Below are 12,763 nucleotides of genomic sequence, written 5' to 3'. Positions count from 1 at the left end.
GCACGCCTGATTATTGTAGGCATTCCGAATCACCGAAAGGTAAATTGAAATGTTGTTTAGCTAGGGTAGTAATATAACCCATCACTTCATTGGTATACGAGTGTGTGTTTTGGGATGAAGGTTTGATATCTTTCATTGTGGCTTGTGTGTGGATAGTGTTAGCATAATCAGTGAGTTATCATAATTTGCCCCTGAAATTTAAATTAATTCTCAGTGTTAACTCAATGCGAGTATTAATTTATTCCATGCTTAATCTTCCTCAGTTTCTTATACCTATGTAATCTGTTAGACTGCACGTAATTTGTATGGTGCGTGTTGAAAGCAACATGTGACGAGGAAAAAAAGGTTCGGTTGAAATTTGTAGTGTTTTTTAAAATTACTATGGCTCTATAATGTTACTGGCAGGCTTTGTTCGCAGAAAAAGAATCGCTATATCTATAGTTTTGTCATCTTTTGTAGTTACGTACCAATTTTCGGCTCAAAGGTAATTAAAGAACCGAACAATTTTATTTCCTTACCGAAAGTTTTCTGGATCGCGTTCGAGTCATATCCCATGATCTGGAAGCGTACATTAAAATGGATTTAACCCGAGTAAAACAGTACTTTCAACTGTTAAATCGCCTCTTTCGGAAATGTGCAATACAAAACTCATTTTTCTTATCTAGCACGGTGGTCATGGTCGGATAATACTGGGAAAATGTATCTAGTTATCAGGTATTTTTTCAAGGTGTGCCAGCAAATTATTTTTAAAAATGTTTTTCAATTACTTTTTTCCACTCTTAAAAACGGAAACTTACAGAATTACTGAATTTTAGGTAGAATGCCCCTTCTCGGCGTATAAAAGTTATTCCACCACATAATAATAACAAAATGATTCTGATACAGGTGTATAGTGGAAGTACGCGTTTTTATTACGTTTTATCTTCATTAAAATTGTAAATGTAATCTTAATGTGAATGTTATTGTTTCATATTTTAAAGTTGACAAACGTAGATTATTTCTCGAAGCGGTTTGAATTTTCTGAGAGATTCTTGCCCCAGTTTCATTTGTTTTATCCACCAAAATATTCCAGATTAATCTTTGAGCATGGCGTATGAACGTCACGCAACGCTACAAAAGGGACATCTAAAACTCCCTAATTTCATAATATCCTTGGGACCCAGTATTTATCGCTCCTGTTATGTTCATTGAAAAGTAAATCCATCGCAAACAATATCATTTTTTGAGAGATGGTTGAGGCCGATAACTTGTTGAAATCCATTGTAAAGCACGAAGAAAGAATCAAAGACTATGCGTTTCCACAGGAAATAATTTAATGTTGTCGAATATTTTCGCTACACTGTTGCATAATCTGGACTGATTACAATCACATCATCATGGTATGATTTTCAATTTTGTCTTTTAAGTTGTAGAATTCGGGGAAATTTTGGAACAAAACTGGAAAAGTAATAAAATTTTGTGGATTTCGCTGCCCACCCAGATTTTGGTATTAAATGTGAGAGGTGTAGGGAATCCTGGATAAGCTATTATTGTTATCCCTGTGTATTCAACCGAGTCGAACTCCATTCTCCATCGAAGACATTCCCACCGAATTATTGGCTCCGCATTTTGTTTGTGAATTACGATTTTCAGGAATTTCACAATGTACCCGGATCCCTCGACGAGTACCGGCCGAGTACTTTAGCCAGTTAAGCTACCGAAGTGTCCTCTTGCACCGTGAATTTCTAATCCACGCAAAAAATATTCTCTCCGGGTTCAAGTCGCGGCGTAGACGCATGATTTTTAAACTATTTTGGTGCTCACAAAGGAATGACTCCGTTGAAGTAACTTTCGCGGCACCTGCTGCAGTTCTTCGAATTACGAGTTCCCGTAGTTATGATTCCTTTTTTTCCTCACTAGTATCGATTTCCTTGAAATGTGGTCAATTATGTGGTGTGTGAGGTCTTGGAAGTTAGCTATAGTGACCAGGGTGGTACTCCCGCTTAAGCACAAAGTAGTTTCTGTAGTTTGGGTAGGTTTAAGGCGGTGGATCAGACGCTGAAGCATTCAGGCCATTGAGAAAGCAAGAAAGCTCCACATGGAGATAACTTCATGTGTGTGAAAAGTAGGGTGGCGAGCAACCGAAGAGCCAGGTAAAAGTCAGGGAAATTGTCGCAATCTGAAAAAACATGAATCTTGAAAATTTCGAGGTCTCTTACGTAAAAGCCCTGATTTTTTCAAAGGAAATCGCAAAATTTTAAGTATAATTAAAATATATTTTTTTTCAATGAAGATAAACCAATGAATTTTCCAATGAGCCTTTGAAAATGATTTGTTTCATCGTCTATACGTTCACGTTCAGTACTGTTGCAAACCAAATGGTGTTTTTATCATTCAAAACTTTTTTAAGGGGTGCCTGGTGAAAACGCGTAAGTCGTGCTTTTTGGTGCCTCACTAGTTAGCGGATAACCGCAATTCTATTTTTAAAGGCCTACGCAGTGGATCAATGTCGTATAATCTTCGGTAGATTCAGAAACAGGCAATTGTGTCTCGATGTAATTCATGGGAGTATTTTATAATTGTAGCTGTTTTTATCGTCACATTATCCATGGTCAGTCATGCATATATACACCATCATGCATACTTATTATCTCAATCACATTATATCACGCACGTAAGATGAGCATGACCTCATTCCGCTGCGATATCACTTGTGGCTCAGTAATTTGAGGCATCAAATTAGTTGAGATTGAAGTACTCTCGTGCTCCCCAGCCAATTATTCGCTAATACTAATTTCAGAAAGTTTTGCTTATAGAAAGTTATTGCTATTCTGTTACATACTATGTTCATTGTAATTAATGGGCTTTTCTTACAGAATTAAGTTTCCTGAGTCATTTGGCTAGCGTATAAGGGTTCATTTAACTGTATATCAGGCCGAAGTTTGGTTCTGTATACTTCCTCGTTCCACTCTTAAACATATATCCAGTTGGATTTCAGTTTGCATGTCCAGCTGAAGGTCGTGGAGAGTCATGTGTCACTCATCTGCTTTTCTATCTGCCCACAGGCCAGATTCAAACAATACCATACTCTTCATAAATGTTTTAATTCGCTGCTTCCTTATTTGTGACGATCTTTTCTTGAATCATAGCTGTTGTACAGCAAACAAAACAATGGCTCTGGTTTTAAAGCATTTACTGAGCCACATTAGTAGAACTGCCTTAACAAGACATCTCAACCTAAGTTCCTAGGCACTAGCTGCATCAAATAAAATTTTCTAATCACTGAACGGTGTATTTTCCTCGAAATCATGAATTGGTACATCAGAACTGGAAGATAACGTCTTTCTGATAAATCTATAAATCTTTGTCAAAGATGCGATTTTACTTCTCAGTAGTAAACCAAAATCATTACTATGAAATTAAATTGACATGTAATTGTCCTCTTGAAGATTTGCTTTGAAATTGGATAACAAACTGTTGTGAATTAAGTGCTTTAAATATCCAGATGATAATATCGTTCAATATTTTACCAATACCTAATTTTTACCTTAATATCCCAGAGCAGGCAACATTTTCACGTCAGGAGCCTTTTATTATATTTCCTCATAAGTAAAGTGTCACTTGATATCCCTCTTTGTAATCCTCAGTCTCTGTTTACGTAAGAGAATTTCATAATTTCGTTAAATGGAGAGAAAAGAGATGCATTAATTATTTCATTTCTCCATGTGTAGTACACCTCAGTTTTGTATTGTGTTAATTTTTCTTGGCTATTTGACTACTTCAATGTCAACTCATGGAGCGGGCACCGTAATCCCCATAGTTATTCCATCATCGGCCATGTAATATGGGATGAGGGAATTCTGTGACCAAGCCTAGAAAAAGTTGGGCAATTTTATAATTGGATTTTTTTGGTTACCTTGAAAATTCTTAATAGTTGTTTTTGTTGAGTCTTCAGACGAATTATACTATCGCATTTTGGTCGCAGTATTATGAATCCGACGGAGGAAATGGCGCTTTACCATATCCAAAACGAAACTTTGGGCATATGTTAAGCCTCGTAGCTACATATTCCTTGAGCGTGACAGCGGCGGCAGCGCAATATCGACTTGAGGCCTCTACACGGCCAAATACGTCATCTTCCGTCCTGCTCGGGCGAGGTCAAAATTGTTTTTTCCCCCTCCTCTTTGGTCTCTCACCCTCGGGCTGCGGCGTTTAGCATAAAAGGGAATTTGCGCAGCTTGTTGGTTTAATGGGAACCATCTGGGTGCGAGAGTGATAAATACGTAATGTGGATTGAGGAGCCCCAAGGTCTCTGATAGTATCTAGAAGGTGGGCAGGGGCGCGACTTGATGCCACAGCCTCACAAGGTCCCCACGTTGTAGGAGGCGCGTTATATCGGCGACTTCACGGGGGCCTGGAGGGGACGAGGTGTTGCGAGAAAAGGAGATAGGCTGCCATTATGTGAACAAATTAAGCCACCATGACGACGAAGTTCCCTCCCTTCAGGTTTCAGGGCTCCTTTGGATCGTGAAAGTTATCTTGCATTTGTCATGGTGCTCTCGGTCGAGGCCGTAATTTAAATTCATAAATATTTTGACTTGGAGTATTAGTCTTTTGTGACCAAAAGGGTGGTTACTTGTTTTTCTAAAATAGTTTAGATGTACAACTTCCTCTCCTCCTTATTGGCATTGGTCACAGTTGATAGGTTTTCGGCAAGTTCGTATCATCTGATCATTGAAGGTAAATTCCTTATAAATGTGCATCATCAAAGCATTCATTTAACGGTAATCCATTGGTGAGAACTGACCTCCTGGATGTTTTCAAAATTATTGCCCAATTGTTTGGTCAAACCACATATTTCCTTCTATTCTGATTAGTCATTACTTTTTTAATCCAGATTTATGTCAAAATTTGATTCTTGTCTGTTTTTTCGGATGCGCGGGAAAGTCTTAATGAACTTTTAGCATGAGATTGGTGTAAACTTCCCGTGGGTAATATGCAAAGTGAAACATCACGGGGCGTCCTTCAAAAAAGGGAAGTTGTCTTGAAGCTGAGGTGATTTACGATTTTTTTAGTAACGGGGTCACAATGGAACTAAACGGTGACCTTTTCATGCCTCTAGTGACTATTGTTTACGACCTCGAAAATTATCAGTGAAAAATGTTTGTTCAATCAGCTCTTGCATTTCCCCCCCTCCCATTCCCATGCAAAATGATTTTTCTATATTTATTACGAACCTCCCACCAGGTGTTTTTTTGGGGGAAATTAAAGGGCGGTACGTTCCTGTAGAAGCTAGATAAATCTTCTCTCTTGACACATGCGACTAATATGCACTTCACCCTGGAGACATTTTCGGCAATATCACTTTCACGCCTGAACTCCCGCCCACCTCCGCCACATGTAATTGACATTAGGCGTCACATAACCAATTCTTGCACATATCGCTTATCCATCATCTCTCTTAGGAAACAGGTGACACGGTCGTTCGAACTTGCACGCAACCTCATACACACACACACACACACACAAATGGAGAGAGAGGGGGTGTGTGGGTATGGCTGGTATCTCGTAATTACAGAGCGGAGCGACGGCATAGAGGGGATGGGTGTCGGGGTAGAGAGGGTTTGTCAGCTCCGGGGTGGCAACAATGCATTTGTCGGGTGCAGGTTACACGAGAGCGAGCTGGGAGGGCTGCCGTTGGGTGTACGTGATAAACGCCGGGGCCCATTCAGTCGCCCCGCTGCACGATGCCCGTTCCGAATTCGCCCACTCCCCCAGTGCTCTCCCTTTCCCCTCTCCCACCAACTCCCCACTCTTCTACCGCCCCTCTCATCTCCCCGGCCACATTTCCTCCCGTTTTCCCACGCCACCCCTCCCTCTCCTCCCGACCATTCTCCCAAAAAACCTCCCAACTTATCCTTCTCCCACCCTCCCACCCCACCTCCACCCCTCGCATTCTCCACACAATTCACGCGGAGTAAATGAATGTGCCCGCTCGCTCGGAGCCACGCCCAGAAGGTCCCCCGTCTTCCTCCCTCCCATTCTCTCCCTCTGCGAACGATTTCCCTTTAGCCGCCTCCTCGTCCACCCTCCCTCTCTCCATACAACCTCCCCCTTTCCATACAACCTCCCGTTTCCACATCCTCCTCCCATCCCATCCTTGGCTTGCGAGCAGTGATACCCCCGTCCTTCCTTTCATCCTGCCCCACGCGGAGAAACAGTCGGTTCGACCTCTCTCAACCCACCCTCCGTCGCTTTATTTCCTTCCCTTTGTTTCAGCTTCCTCTCCTCATTCCCAGCCGCTCTCTCCCTCGCTCTCCGACCCTCCTCGTGTCTCTCCCTCCAGCCCTACCCGCGTCCCCTCCATTTCGATATCTGTCCTTCCCATTCCGACGGTAACGAATTCCGGAGTACACTTTGTCCTTTCCGTTTGTTACGTTTCTGCACGCATAGGGGGGGGGGGGTAAAATGCTATCGCGAGGAAGGCAATTCCAGAGGTGTGAAAATCTGTTTTCGCGGATCGGGTGAATTAAGGAAGAGCTCTTCACGCGCGAGATCGAGGGTAATGCGTTGAATTAATCCCGTGGAAGCCAGCTTCCGTCAGCAGTTGCTTTTTCAGGATTCGAGTGATAGGATTCCTGAATTGAATTTATGGTGGAGGTTGGGTCAACTGGAAAATGATCGAAATTTTGCCTCCAGTGTCGTGGTTTTTATTTCAAAAAGCGCGATGTAGTGTTATGTTCAGCATTTAAATCACGTGATATGGCAAAGTGGAAAACGTTGATTATTCTCTATGAATTAAATTTTCCTCGATTGAATGAGGATATTTTCACATTTTATAATTTTCCTTCCTCTCGTTATTAGCAGTCGTCACTGGTAGCTTTATTGTGAGAATATTTTGATTCCACCTGGATTACCTAGCCGTCTTGTTTTCTTGCTTTTTACAAGTTATCATGTATAACAATTTTGTTTCGAGTGCGCGTTCACATTGGCTGCTACAGATCCAGAGAAAAAAACACTCAAAAATCATATACTCAATCATCAAAAGATACCAGCAGTAAATGTTTTATCATTTCCAGTGCTTGAAAAAGTTAAGCCATTTCCACTTTTAATTTACCACGCGTGATGGACCAGTCAGTCCGGATGATGCTACAGTGTAGCGAAACTAGGTGGCAGTAATAAATTCTTTCCTGGGGAAACGCAAAGTCTCTTTGATTCTTCCTTCGTGCTTTATGACGCACGAAATTAATTTTGCTGCGGAGCAACGTCATCGTCTGATGGAATTCCTTCACCGCATAAAGCTACCAACTGTTCAATGCTCTTTTCATTAGTGGATTATTTTTTTAAACACCTACGGCTCCTTTTTTTTAGTAATTATGTGTGTACCGTTTTTATATATTTTAATATTGCATTAAAAGTAGATATATATTCGTGAGTATATACGTTGTATGTTCTTAATGTCCCTATCTTTCAGTCTTCATTATTTACCCTTGCTTTCATTTTACTGCATTCCTTACCTTGATGTACACTTTTATTATACCTGGATGTAGAGAAGTTAGGAGTTTGATTTTCTCGAAGTTGCTACCGGTTGTGTGCTTCTATTTCAGATAGTACTTGTGTTTTAATGGCGTTCACCACGAAAAATAGGGCACTTCGAGTCATCGCCCTGAAACACGATGCTTGGTCGGTAAAGACACGTTAAGTAAAGAGTACGCTCTTGATGGTGTACCAGTAAAAATATTTACATGCATTTCATTCAGCTACCCTCACTGAGACTAAGTTTTTCCTAAGCATTTCATACTTCTTTTGGGGCCGTATCGTGTGTTTATTCAGTTTACCTTCAGCACACTTCTTCCGTGAGCGCCGTTCCCCTTTCGAGATGAATGGGCTCAGTGGGATCAACCAGTAAAATAGCGGCAGTCCTCACGCGACTCGCCCTTATGTCATTGTCACCCTCCCGAATTTACAAAAACAAGAGGTGCATCCTCCTGCCCCCTCTCGCCCTCAACCGGACTGAATACTTTTCGAGCGTGTGTATCTTAGAAGAAGCCAACGCCTTTTCCCTCCTCCCCTCCGACCACGCTTCCGCTCCCAGTGGAAGGGGTTAGGAGGGGCTATATTTACACCCGAAAGTTACGGGAAAGTTTTTTGAAGGGAAAAAGGGAGAAATATATGGGGAATATTTTCGTGGTGTCGGGCGTCTCTCACAGCCTTAGGTGAGAGAGGGTAGGCGAGGGTTGTGGTGAAGTAAAGCGGAAGACGGAAGAGTGTGTGTCCGTGAGATTGGGGTTTTGGGAGTGGGAGGAGGTGGTAAATTAAGATGTGGGAAGAGGCGAGTGAAGCCTTGGGTGGGTACTGAGTGTCGGCCTGCCGTCCCCCACTCTCGCCTTAAGTCTCACGGTTGTGGAAAAAATGCTATCGCGAGACAGAAGAGGCCTTGTGTAGACTCTGCTGATAAACTAATAGTCACGGTCGGTCAAGAGAGCTTGTTTAGGATATTAGATTTCATCGAGGGGGCATAAAGTCGCTTGTGAATGCCTATCTATTTTAAAATTTGAGGCCGGATCTCTTATTGTGGACTTGAGACAAGGATAGTGTTAAATCATTGGCTTTATTAAGAGTTGATTTTGTAGAAATGACTCACTTTGGTTAGATAATCCGGCATAAACATCAGTCCAAATTCACTGAGCTTTGTATCAGGGTATTCTAGTATCTCTTTGTAGCCTCACTTTCCATTTAAAGTGAGCATGGAATTTTTTGTTCGATATAATTCCCTTTGCATGATAATTACTGTGAACAAGAATTTATAGGAAGCACAACGGTTTAGAGCTATTGGGAAAGCTTCGTAAATCAGTGCAACTGAATTTTTCTGTACATTGCTGCCAAAGTATTCTCACTTTGAAATGAAGTTGTTATTTATATTTTTTCTAGGTATGAGGACTCTCGCTCTCTTGCGAAGGGGATTCGGAGGCTGTCGAGCATAAATTAGTTGTAGCTCTCTACTCAAACTATCGTATTTTAAATGTCTTTTTAGGAAGAGTTAGCCGAATTCTCTCGAAAACGATCGTGTCAAAAAATGTTCTTTGAAACTAACAAGTACTCCTCAGCTGACATAGGTCGCGCCCTGGATGTTTATATGTGTCTTGCTTATTTGATTTTTAAATAATCGAGTATACTTGTAGTGTTGTCCTGACTGGGATTTCACCGGTTAACATTAAATCAAATATAGTCATCATTTTTTTACTTGTATGGAATATTTTCAGTGGCCAAAGGCAAGAGAAAGAAAACCAGTGGTACCCCTAAATATTTCTTACCATTAATGTTGCTGGTGTCAGTACATTGTTATTTATTCATTAATTGTAGAAAATAGAACCACATATAGCCGTAACTTTCCAATTTAAAATGGATTATGTAACATCATTTAACTTAAGTAACAACATGGACCATGGATGGGGTGTCGACTGCGTCAATGGCTACGCAATGGCTAACCATTTTTATCTTATCGTCCCAACATATTAACCGTTTTTTTGATTTTTTCATCTTTTAGTTTTTTCAGTTTTTTTAGTTTTTTTCAGATGTTTAGTTTTCTTTCAGTTTTGTGTTATTCACTTATTATTCAAAGGAACAAGCCCACTTACTTTTCAAGCCGCAAAAAATGGGACTGTATTTGCTTAGTGTACTCAGCTTGCAAAAGTTTCACCTGAAAACGACTGGAAGAATTTTACCTAAATGAATGAAATGGCTCACCCAGTGTGATATTGAGGTCACTCATGGTTCCAAGCCCTGAATCTTTAAAAAAAAACTTGGTCGCTTGCTTTGAAATGTATGCAACAAGGACGAGACTGGTGACTTGAATTCATAGGAGGCAAATTATTTCACCTGATTCATTTTCTATTTGGGATATATACTCGTAAAATAATAAAATCTGGAAATGTGCAGTGAATGGCTAAAGATACCGTAATATACCTAAAATTACCGTTTTAAAGAATTACTAGTATAACATATTACAATGAGTTATTGCTGTTGTAAAAGTTGTATAATTATTATTTTAATAAATTTTTCAAGTAACCTGTGAAAGAAATCGCAATATACATGTAGTTTATACATTTTCAAGCAGTATCAACTGGCGATGATTTGATGGTAATTAAATTTACAGGTAATATATTTTCAGCCCTTAGATGCCTCCAATCAGTAAAATTGACTTTTTAGGTTTCATTAGTCAAATCAATTCATCAATTGAATGGCAGAGATTTAATAAAGTGAAACAATTTTGATTCACTGCTTATGACCGTGTAATTAATTTTGTACCAGTTTTAAGTAGTTAATAATTCATCATGTAACTTTAAAATTGTTCATAAGGTTCATTGGGTTGATATCAACGAGGAATCGCGTTGTAATCAACTAAAAATTTTTTAATTATGGATGTAATTGTGAAAATTGGCATGTACCTATGATGGCATAAATACCATTAAAATTGAGTGTAATTATTTTTATTGAATAGTTTAACTGCATGCGATAATAGGCTTTTTTCATGCTTCAAATTGATAAAGATTCAAATCGTAGTGATTAAAACGCAATAACTAGGGAAACTAACCAGTATTAACTTGACAGGGGAGAGGGTGGGAAGCCAGTCGGGCTAGAAAATCTCAGAAAACAACCCAAAAAATATTTATTTCTCAGCCGCAGTTAATCGAGGAGTGGACATCCAATATCAGAAAGATTGCAGACTTTAATACTTTCGAGGCAATATAAAGAAACGATTGTATGTGTTGCGAAGGATAGCTTCTCAATTCTCGACCTCCATCGTATCCCCTTCAGTCAGTCTTCAAATGAGTTGCGCAGTATTCAGCAGATTTACCGTCATATTAGTGACATTTCACAATAAATTTGTCAACAGAGGATGAATAATTTGGCCTCGAGACCTTAGTCGGTTATTACCTACTATTACTTGTAGAGAGAACTCGTTTTTCCATTTAACTGTTCATGCAGTTATACTCACTTCATCTTTCTAATCGATACTATTTTTTTACTTTTAAGTGACTTATTATTTCAAATGAGCGAAGTGAATGTAGTTTTCACTGGAGATATGTTGGTAAATTTTTCAGTTCAGAATGCTAAGTGATGATAAAAATGCAGAAATAATAGTCGTCATACTTATCCTAGAGAAGTATTAACAAGTGCTGTACAAGGTGCGCAGTAATTCATTTCTTAAAACAGCTTATGCGCGAGTGAAATAGTCGAATACCTAATGTGTCACTGTTTGTACAAAAATGTAATATGCTTAAATTATGTTTTCGTTTTAGTTTCCTTACGTTTTCGGTGAACTTATACAATAATTTGCGAGCCATCAACCGATACGGTGGTTCTAACGAACTATTTCCTAGAAATATAATTAATGATAATCGGGAAAAACATTACAATCAATAAGAGCAATATTATCGAAATCCGCGGGAAGGACATGAATACGGAATCGCTGAATTTTTAATTATTTCTTGAATGAAATTTTGTAATTTCTGTCAACGATGAAGGTACGAAATCAAATTTTTGTAGGCTGCTAAGATAAATACATAATATTCCCAGATACAATCCCACAAATGTCCTAAATATTTCGTGTAACCCATACCGAATGGCTGTGAGATCGGTGTCATACATTTTGACAGTTACAATCGGAATTATCAGATTCGCCGGCAAGCGAGGTAAATGAGATTTCGTGTGTTCCAGATTTCGTTCCTTGGGCCGTACTTGACCCGGCATGTATGATTGGTCTATTAGGATGAGCGTTTTTGGTCTCATGAGAGACCAAGAACGCTCATCCTAATAAACGGTCCCGTAGCAATCAGTGTTCCCACCGTTGAACGTCTTGTTTGGGTTGGTTGAAAAAAGACAACACCTTAAAGCCCATAAGAGAAATTTCGTAACCTATAGGAAATAACAGCCTGGGAGTTGAAAGGACGGAAGTCATCGCACTTTTATCAGAAAACATGACCATATCAGCAAGCGCAGTATCCTTTCGAAAACGAATGAATCAATTTTTTAGCCAATAGGAAAAACCTGACCCAAAAATCGAAGAGAGACGCACATACCTAAGTGATCTGCGTTTGCTTGTCAAAATTTGGGTAACCAAACCTATGATTAGCCAAAACGTTTTGTCAGCCGTGATATTTTTCTTCGTAGGCACATTAATATGACAAAAATGATCGGTTAGACTTAGCAGATTTTTTTATTGATATCTTTTTAACCAATCGTCTTGAAGACAAGTAAAATTCAGATGGAAATACGAAAGGAATAAAATATCACTTGGATTAGTGGTCCCTGAAATAACTTTTAAATTATCTAAAAGGCCAGGAAATTTTGAAGTCAACGTTTCTAGTAGAGTAAACACTAAATTAAAGAAAAAGGATTCTGCAGAACATAACTCCTTACAAACAGTCAATTATTCGCGCCACAATTTTACTTCCGAAAACCTTCCATCTAGAGTACGATCAATGGTAGAGTTAACTTACGTTCTTAGGAATGTCCTTAGTTATGGAATGAAAAATACAACTTTGTTAATGCTACTTAATGGAATTAAGTGGACTTGACATTTAAATTAAGTGTAATCAACGAAACTGTATTTTTCTTTCTGTAATGGATAATTTCTGCAGTCAATCCTGAAACTACGTAATTTATGGCTTTAGCTACATATGTTTATACAGCTCAAATCAATTACGATCTCGTTTTCAAACTTTGGAAATAAAATGAGTAATATGAAGCAATGGAAGAGAATTCGATGAAAATATCGGAA

This window comes from Hetaerina americana, unplaced genomic scaffold (assembly GCF_022747635.1).
Source record: "Hetaerina americana unplaced genomic scaffold, ioHetAmer1.1.p SCAF_3, whole genome shotgun sequence".
Lineage (NCBI taxonomy): Eukaryota > Metazoa > Arthropoda > Insecta > Odonata > Calopterygidae > Hetaerina > Hetaerina americana.
This window is presented reverse-complemented; position numbering follows the sequence as displayed.